The sequence below is a fragment of the Protomyctophum parallelum genome (assembly GCF_964188405.1).
Source record: "Protomyctophum parallelum genome assembly, chromosome: 23".
Taxonomy (NCBI): Eukaryota; Metazoa; Chordata; class Actinopteri; order Myctophiformes; family Myctophidae; genus Protomyctophum; species Protomyctophum parallelum.
The window spans coordinates 18,871,659-18,881,872 of record NC_139715.1 but is presented as its reverse complement, the minus strand read 5'-3'; positions in this window follow the sequence as shown (position 1 = coordinate 18,881,872).

Here is a 10,214-nt window from a genome sequence, read left to right as displayed (position 1 = left end):
CTTCCTGTCTGTCTGCCTTGGCCTGCCAGTCTGAAACTGGTTTAGACTAACTGCGTGCTTGCCAGCTGCGCTGGCTTGCTGAGCTCGTATTCTGAGCTGGCTGGCTTGCCAGCAAGGCTGGTTCTGTTGCTGCAAGGCAGGGCGGGGCAGACCGGGCCAGGCAGACAGAGAGCCAGGCCTCGAGAGAGGCCTGGCTGAGCTGACTGAGCAAGGCTGGTATGGCTACAATGGTTGACTGCAAGGGCTGATGTGCGCTGGCTTGGCAGCCTGACTTTCTACACTGGCTGACTGGCGGAGCTGGCTGGCTGCGTTGGCTGACTGGGCGGGCTTGCTGGCTAGCTGGCTTGCTGGACTCCCTGAGGGAAGCTTTGGGATGGATCTCTAGGGGCATCGGCTTGTGTTGAGCCTTCCAACGGCGTCTACCTTGATCTTCGTCCTAAGAAAGAAAGACAGAAAAAGAAACACACACACAAACTCAACTATGCAGCTTCCACATGAGGAAGGCAGGCAGGCACGCAGGCAGGCAGGCACAAGCTGCCTGCGTACTTGCTTCGCCCTCCAGTTGCTGCTCCAGTTATTTGTTTTCCCTCAAACCCATCCTCAATGTGTTGGGTGAGGTTGAGCTCTGTCCAGCACAGGACGGGACGGAAACCAGCTTGGTCTTTAGTCAGCTTGGTGTCTATGAGTGGTATGAGGCGTTGGAGTAGCAGCCTCTCTTGTAGGTGATGCAGAGGAGGGAAATGGGTCGGTAGCTCTTTGAGGATGATGGGTCTTTGCCAGGTTTGGGGATTGCAACCACTTTGGCTTTTCTCCAGACAGAAGGGATGGTTTTCTGTGCCATGCATGTGTTCAGCATCCCCACGAGCCAGGTCTTTGCGTTAGGTTCCAGGTGCTGTATAATTTCTGCCAGTATGTCATCAATCCCTGCTGCTTTTCCGGGTTTCAACTTTCCCATTGCAGTTTTGAGTTCTTCTAGGTCGAAGGGTTTGGTTTGAGGGCTGGCTGATTGTGGTTGGTCTGATACCACTGTGCGATGGTATTCTCCTGTGGGTCGTGGCGGTGTTGGTTACGACTGTTGGCCACCAGTTGTGATGCAACAGAGTTCGCTGTGACCGTTGTGAATTATGGGTGGCTCCCTGAGGTCCTTGATCGCCATTGGGTCCAACAGTGGTCATTGAAGCGTGCACACACATGCACACATGCACCTACACACACAGGGGCACATGCGTATGCACACCTGGACCTTTAAAAGAACAACAACACAAAAACTAAGGCACTGGTGTCGGACTTCTGGTTTACCGGAACGGGGTTCAACTCCCTGCAGTGCCCTGCTCAATGTGTTGTATTTCATTCATTGGTCCATGGTCTCAGGTCATTGAGCGGCGCGCTATAGTGTGCGATTCTTCATCATTGTTGAGGATTTTTTAAAGGTGAAAATCAAGGAAAAGCAAAAGGCTATAGTCCATGGTCACGGACCGCATACTGGTCAAGGTCATTTATACTGGTGAAGATCATTTACTAGTCTTCTAAATGTCATTTATACTGGTGAAGATCATTTACTAGTCTTCTAAAGGTCATTTATACTGGTCAAGGTCAATTACTAGTCTCATGAAGGTAATTTATACTGGTCACAGTCATATACTGGTCACGGTCATTTCTACTGGTGAAGGTCATTTATACTGGTCAAGGTCATTTGTACTTGTCAAGGTCATTAAGTGGCACGCTATAGTGCGCGATTCTTCATCATTGTTGAGGATTTGAAAAAAGGTTAAATTGCAGAAAAGCGAAAGGCTAAAGTCCATGGTCACGGAGGGCATACTATAGTATGTTGTTTTTCTTTTTTTTGGTGGTGTGCGGGCTCCATCCAATAACTACACCAGTTGTGATGCAATAGAGTTTGCTGTGACCGTTGTGAATTATGGGTGGTGTGGTCTTTGCCAAGACGGTGGATTGTGGCCCATGCCTTCCTGCTGTTATTTGTCATGTTGGTGTTCTCTATATCTTTTCGTCCTGGGCATGACGTTAAACTGTTCCTTTCGAGAGGACCGGCGACCCTCGAATGTAAACAGGTGTTGGGACAGGGTCAGGTGTTGTCTTGATGCATCCTATGATGATGCCACAGGTGTCATTTAGGGCTGTGTCGACCAATTTGGTGTGACGGGATAGGCTTGTAGGTGATGCAGAGGAGGGAAATGGGTCGGTAGCTCTTTGGGGATAATGGGTCTTTGCCAGGTTTAGGGATTGCAACCACTTTGGCCTTTTTCCAGACAGAAGGGATGGTTTTCTGTGCTATGCATGTGTTCAGCATCCCCACAAGCCAGGTCTTTCCGTTAGGTCCCAGGTGCTGTATCATTTCTGCTAGTAGGTCATCAATCCCTGCTGCTTTTCCGGGTTTCAACTTTCCCATTGCAGTTTCACGTTCTTCTAGGTCGAAGGGTTTGGTTTGAAGGCTGGCTGATTGTGGTTGGTCTGATACCACTGTGCGATGGTATTCTCCTGTGGGTTGGTGGCGGTCTTGGTCACAACTGGTGGCCAACAGTTGTAACCAACACCGCCACCGACCCACATAGAATACCATCGCACAGTGGTATCAGACCAACCATAATCAGCCATCACTCAAACCAAACCCTTCGACCTAGAAGAACTTGAAACTGCAATGGGAAAGTTGAAACCCGGAAAAGCAGCAGGGATTGATGACCTACTGGCAGAAATGATACAGCACCTGGGACCTAACTCAAGGCCCTGGCTTGTGGGGATGCTGAACACATGCACAGCACAGAAAACCACCCCTTCTGTCTGGAAAAAGGCCAAAGTGGTTGCAATCCCTAAACCTGGCAAAGACCCATTATCCCCGAAGAGCTACCGACCCATTTCCCTCCTCTGCATCACGTCTTTCTTATACCTGTGGTGTGCGGGCTCCATCCAATACCTACACTAGTTGTGATGCAACAGAATTTGCTGTGACCGTTGTGAATTATGGGTGGTGTGGTCTTTGCCAAGACGGTGGATTGTGGCCCATGCCTTCCTGCTGTTATTTGTCATTTGTCATTATGGTGTTCTCTATATCTTTTCGTCCTGGGCATGACGTTAAACTGTTCCGTTTGAGAGGACCGGCGACCCTCGAATGTAAACAGCCACGAAAGGAAACTGTGTGTGTGAGGTGTTCTCTATCATTTCATTCCAGACTTCACTGTCTATCTCCTGTGTTTTCCATTCATCTTGAGCGTTACACAGTCGTCTGATGTGCGGGGGGAGGTGCCGGCTAGCGCATAAAGGCACGGACGGGACAGGTGTTTTCTTGACCCATCCCGTGATGATGCGACAGGTGTCATTTAGGGCTGTGTCGACCAATTTGGTGTGACGTGATCGGCTCCAGCTTGAGCAGGAATACTCTGCTGTAGAGAAAGACAGGGCCATGGCAGTTGCACGGATTGTTTGTGGGTCTGCGCCCCACTTGGGAGTTCACTAGTTTTCACAGGATGTTATTGTGGGTGTTGACCGTGGCTTTTGTGTTCTCCAGGTGTTTTTTGAAGAAGAGGGTCCTGTCCAGTGTAACTCCAAGATACATGGGGTGGGTATGGTTGGAGAGTTTGTGACCATCCCAAGTGACGCTCAGTTATTTTTTCGCGTCTCGGTTCCTCAGGTGGAAGCTGCATAGTTGGGTTTGTGCGTGTCTTTCTTTTTCTGTCTTTCTTTCTTAGGACGGAGATCAAGGTAGATCAAGGTAGAGATCAAGCCGTTGGAAGGCTCAACACAAGCCGATGCCCCTAGAGATCCATCCCAAAGCTTCCCTCAGGGAGCTCAGCAAGCCAGCTAGCCAGCAAGCCTGCCCAGTCAGCGAACGCAGCCAGTCAGCTCCGCCAGTCAGCCAGTGTAGAAAGTCAGGCTGCCAAGCCAGAGCATATCAGCCCTTGCAGTCAGCCACTGCAGCCATACTAGCCTTGCTCAGTCAGCTCAGCCAGGCCTCTCTCGAGGCCTGGCTCTCTGTCTGCCTGGCCCAGTCTGCTCCGCCCTGCCTTGCAGCAACAGAACCAGCCTTTCTGGCAAGCCAGCCAGCTCAGAATGCGAGCTGAGCAAGCCAGAGGTTGGGTGAGGTTGAGCTCTGTCCAGCACAGGAGCGGCTGGGACGGAAACCAGCTTGGTCTTTAGTCAGCTTGGTGTCTATGAGTGGCATGAGGCGTTGGAGTAGCAGCCTCTCTTGTAGGTGATGCAGAGGAGGGAAATGGGTCGGTAGCTCTTTGGGGATGATGGGTCTTTGCCAGGTTTGGGGATTGCAACCACTTTGGCCTTTCTCCAGACAGAAGGGATGGTTTTCTGTGCCATGCATTTATTCAGTATCCCCACGAGCCAGGTCTTTGCGTTAGGTCCCAGGTGCTCAACTTTCCCATTGCAGTTTCGAGTTCTTCTAGGTCGAAGGGTTTGGTTTGAGGGCTGGCTGATTGTGGTTGGTCTGATACCACTGTGCGATGGTATTCTCCTGTGGGTCGGCGGCGGTGTTGGTTATGACTGTTGGCCACCAGTTGTGACGCAACAGAGTTCGCTGTGATCGTTGTGAATTATGGGTGGCTCCCTGAGGTCCTTGATCCCCATGGGGTCCAACAGTGGTCATTGAAGCGTGCACACACGCACACACACACACATGCACCTACACACGCACGGGCGCACATGTGCATGCACACGCTAACCAAATGTAACTCTGAGAGTGTAACACATGTAACCAAATGGACCCTTACAGCTCTAACTCTGAGAGTATATATGGTGGCCGACGGGCACGTACAGGTCTAGTGTAACCAAATGGACCATTTGGTCCATGTCTGTAAGTCTGAGAGTGTAACACATGTAACCAAATGGACCCTTACAGGTCTGTCATTCTGAGAGTGTAACACATGTAACCAAATAGACCCTTACAGGTCTTTAACTCTGAGAGTGTAACACATGTAACCAAATTGACCCTTACAGGTCCAACACTGGTTATCGAAGCATGTACACACGCACGCACGTGTAACCAAATGGATCCTTACAGATCCAACACTGTTTTTTGTTAATCATCGAATGAAATGTGGGAGGTCGGCAAAAGAGAAAGTTTAAAAAATCAAAGCAAAGGTAATTCGAAAATGTTATTTTTGTGCTTTTGTGTTTCTCTTCTTTATATATTACTTTACTGTTTGAAATGTAAAATTTACATTTCAACGAAAGGACCTGTAAAGGACAACACAAAACCTAAGGCACTGGTGTCGTACTTCTGGTTTACCGGAACAGGGTTCAACTCCCTGCAGTGCCCTGCTCAATGTGTTGTATTTACATGGTTCATTGAACGGGGTTCAACTCCCTGCAGTGCCCTGCTCAATGTGTTGTATTTACATGGTTCATTGAACGGGGTTCAACTCCCTGCAGTGCCCTGCTCAATGTGTTGTATTTACATGGTTCATTGAACGGGGTTCAACTCCCTGCAGTGCCCTGCTCAATGTGTTGTATTTACATGGTTCATTGGTCCATGGTCTCAGAGGTCATTGAGCGGCGCGCTATAGTGCGCGATTCTTCATCATTGTTGAGGATTTAAAAAAAGGTGAAAATCGCGGAAAAGTGAAGGGCTATAGTCCATGGTGTCGGACTGCATACTGGTCAAGGTAATTTATACTGGTCAAGGTAATTTATACTGGTCAAGGTCATTTATACTGATCACGGTCATTTATACTGGTGAAGGTCATTTATACTGATCAAGGTCATTTATACTGGTGAAGGTCATTTATACATGTCAAGGTCATTAATCCATGGTCTCGGAGGTCATACAATAGTATGTCGTTTTTTTTCGATTTCGGAGGATTTGAAAAAAAAAAGGTGAAAATCGCGGAAAAGAGAAAGGCTATAGTCCATGGTCACGGACCGCATACTGGTCAAGGTCATTTATACTGGTCAAGGTCATTTATACTGGTCAAGGTCATTTATACTGGTCAAGGTCATATATACTGGTGAAGGTCATATATACTGGTGAAGGTCATTTACTAATCTTATGAAGGTCATTTATACTGCTCAAGGTCAGTGATGGATTGATTGATTGTCGAATTACAGTACATTTCAAGCACAAACTCAATACTAAAAAGTTCCAGCATGTGTCTCCACAGTAAGCTGAATAACAAAGCGTGAATGTAGTTTCTAGGTGAAAGTGATTTTTAAATTTCCCCATTGACATGAATGGGAAAAGGCAAAAATTCACATTCAAGTATTTGTTCCTCGGAGACTGTAATCACTATAGTTACAAAACTTTTAGGGATAATTCAACATTATCCCTAAAATTATTTAACCCTAACATTTTATCGGTCGGCGCTATAACAGCCCACTTTACCTTTTGGCTTATAACTCTTGAACCGTAGGTCGTAAAATAAAAAATATTTTTTCCCTGGATTCCTTGGGTCATGACGCATCTCCCCATATAGGCCACGCCCATTTCCGCCATGATAGATTTTCCGCCATTTTGAATTTTGTCCAAAACACACTTTTTGCTTTTCCTCCTACAGATTTTGTCCAAATCTCACAGAAATCGGCACACGTGATCTCTGGACCCATCCAATTAAAACTGAACTGCAGAATTTTGAAAGTGCGTATCGTTCGGCCGTAATCCTCTTCCGAAGTTAGTAGGAGGGGCCTATATCACAAAAAATGCCATAAATCACGAACGGAATGTCCAATCCATCCCACATTTCAATCACATGTCCGGGGTGGTTCAATCAACCAAGTTCTAAAAGCCGCAAATGCGAGAAATGTAACCGTTTGTCGCAAAAACATGAATTTCGGGGGTTAAATCCCCTCCGAATTACTTACGCATGATCTAAGGCGTGACTTGAAATTGTAATTGGCTGGCAATACTAGTGGGAGGGGCATATGTAAGCCACTGCGGCAACCACACTCTGCAATTTTTTTAAATTGCGAATTTTCTAGTTGTTTTTGTTGTTGTTTATTGTGTCATGTCTGAGTTTTGAACCCCATTTATTGAGCCACACTAGCATGGCAGATGCATGTGAGAACTAAAACCTTGTAGAACGCCGATGGAGAGTGAAAAGCTGTCAAATGGTGGTCTTGAACCCCAAACCATTGGTTTACAAACCACGGACAAACTTGTGTGCCACAGAATGGAAAATGCTTGTGAGAACCAAATATTTAACCTTTTAGAGTTTAAATGACACACACATTCACACACTGGCTGTAAATATACAGCTTTACCACAAGATGGGGTACTTTACTAACAATTTAGTATAGTCTGGCAGCAGGGGGTGTGGAGTGGAAATTTTGTTATATAGTTTTTTTTACTGGCCTAAAATATTGTCTATATACTGTAGGCCTACATACATTCATGAATCCACTTGCTGGCCGACTGTCGGTATTGAGAAATTTGTTTAATAGGGGTTTATATGTGACATTAACATCCTATAAGGCAAACATGTCAAAATTGCATTATGCTTTAAGTAGCATGTGATGTGTCAAACTAGGGGGGTTTCATGATTCTCAATGCATTTAAAGAATTAGTTTGCACAACAAACACTCCTTGGGCTAAAAATGGCCACAGCCATTACAATCTCATCACAAATGTGATGAGGTCAGCACTCCTTGGGCTAAAAACGGCCATAGCCAACATCACAAATGTTAGGCACATTTGGGTAAGTGGCTATGGCCGTTTTTAGCCCAAGGAGTGTGTTTTGTGCTAAACTAAATGCTTGAAATGGATTCAGAATCATGAAAAAAAAACCTAGTTTGACATGTCACATGTCTACATAATGAAAATTTGAAAAATCTTGCCTTATATAGGATGTTAATGGAATGGTCACATATCCCCATATAAAATAAATTGCTCAATGCTGACAGCCGGTCAGGAAGTGGTTTGTATGTATATAGACAATATTTTGGGACTATAAAAGGCCAAAAAAAAAATCCCACTTTAAACAAAAGAAACCTGTTGGCTGCCGGACTAGCTGTTTAGTATTATATAGTCGATATCAGGCCCCTCTCACAGCTGTGACAGTCATGTCATGGTCATTGTGTCTATATGATACTGGTGGTCATGGTGTCTCTGTGATACTGGTCATTTTGTCTCCAAATCACGGTCAGTATCATGATTCATGGTCAGTACATCATGTCAGTATCGCATGTGTGTGTATATGGGTCAATGACGTGACGCCATAATGTGTCCATATGGTTTCAAGAGTGGTGTTTGACCTCTATATCCTTGAGGCAATCAAACATCAAAGAGTATGCATTTGGGACATTTGAATCCGGGTCTCACATAACGCACGCAGCGGTGCACCAACTAGTTCTACTAAAAGTAGCACTACACCCAGGGCCGGATCCCATATGGGCACTTTTGCCCAGGGGCCCTTGGGTACTAGGGGCCCTAAAAAAAGTTTTTTTTTTAGCTCCACAGAAATGTCCCCCAGTTATCGAATGAAATAATTTAAATGCTGTCTAAAACAATTAGTGTTTTATTGTTGGTGAAAATGCAGCTGAAAAGTGCAATTGGGTGTAAAGCAGCAACAATGCGCTAGATTAGCTGTTCAAGGTGGGTGGGCACACTGCGCCGTGTGAGGTCAGGTGACAGGTGGATGGGCCCACCGGGTCGTGTGATGTCAGGTGGAAATGTGATTCTAGTGGAATAAAAGACGCAAGTCCACAATCCAGCATTGCTTTGTTTTCATTCTGCACGCATAGCGTGTCAGGTGGCTCGACAAAAAAGGCCAAAATGTCGTGCTTCATGCTCGCACACAGGTTCGCATGTGCAATGTGCAGGGGGGCCCTTTGAGCTTCAGGGCCCAGGGGCACCTAAAGAGGTGCTAATCCAGCCCTGACTACACCTCTGGTTGTGTCATAATGAACCCTGATCATGGATGTACAGAGTCAGTCATTCTGTCAGGGAGAGCTGTAGATTTTCATCTTTTGACCTGCCCCCTATAAACTGACTCGCCATGGACTTGAGCTTGCTTCACAAATCACAATCACATTTGTTTCACAAGGCTGTATTGTGTGAACTTGTGAATCAATACTGCCCCCACCTGGCGGAGTCAGGTTATGCCACCTCTCACTTCAACCTCAAGTATGCCCTAAACATAGTCCGGTTTGCTGGAGGTGTGGTGAGGACCCCGGTACACTTCATGTATTGTGGGAGTGCCCTAGGGTACAGACTATGGTGTGCTATTCATGAGAATATAATTCAAATTGCAAACCAGGATATTCCTTGTACAGCACGAGTACAGTACAGCACCACTTCATTTTGAACCATTTATTCTTTTCTTTTTTCATCTCTGACCAATCTACACTTATAAAAACATAGTTGCTCCTTGACAGAGTTCCAGGTCCACACTCCTGGAACTCTGTCAAGGAGTGCACCTTTGGCCTAGTAGCACTTGTAGCCATTATTTGTGTAGTTCAGGGTTCTTGGTTTAAGGGCTTAACATCACTCCTTGCTCCCTATATTTGCTGCCACTTGGCTGCAGCCCTGCATGCCCAAATAGGTTTCACTGGCTGCCTAGCTGTGTGTTCCATTTCAACATTGATCTGCAAAAAAACACAGCGTCCACATGACGTGGATGCTACTGGAAACTCCACCGTGTACATTATTTAAACGTTTTTAAATCTGCAATAAATAACCAGAGATTTATGGTGCTGCAGGCAAGAAAAAAAAATCTTCTTAAAAACAAAAATGTGTGGACCAACCAACCCACTTACGCATTGGAAATATACGCTACAAGGGGAATCCATGGGACCAATGTATTAATATGTAAAGAACATCTAAAAAATGTAAAATCTTCTGGCAATTATTCCAATGTCACTACTGATGTAACCACCTTTATCACATTACTTTCAGGGAAGAAAAATATACATTTTCTTTGTGCTCTTTTAGATAGCTGACAGCCAGAAGTTGACTTGGTACAATTAAAGATGCATATAGGTGAGGCTGGATGACATTCAACAAGGTCAGTAACTTCAGGTGTGTGTGTGTGTGTGTGTGTGTGTGTGTGTGTGTGTGTGTGTGTGTGTGTGTGTGTGTGTGTGTGTGTGTGTGTGTGTGTGTGTGTGTGTGTGTGTGTGTGTGTGTGTGTGTGTGTGTGTGTGTGCTTCACATGCCTCACGATCTACATGTGTCCTAACCACTTAAACTCTATATACATTTTGTATTGGGGTCCTCCAAAGCTCTAAGTCTGTGCATTATTTGAGGGGCGCTGGCCCCT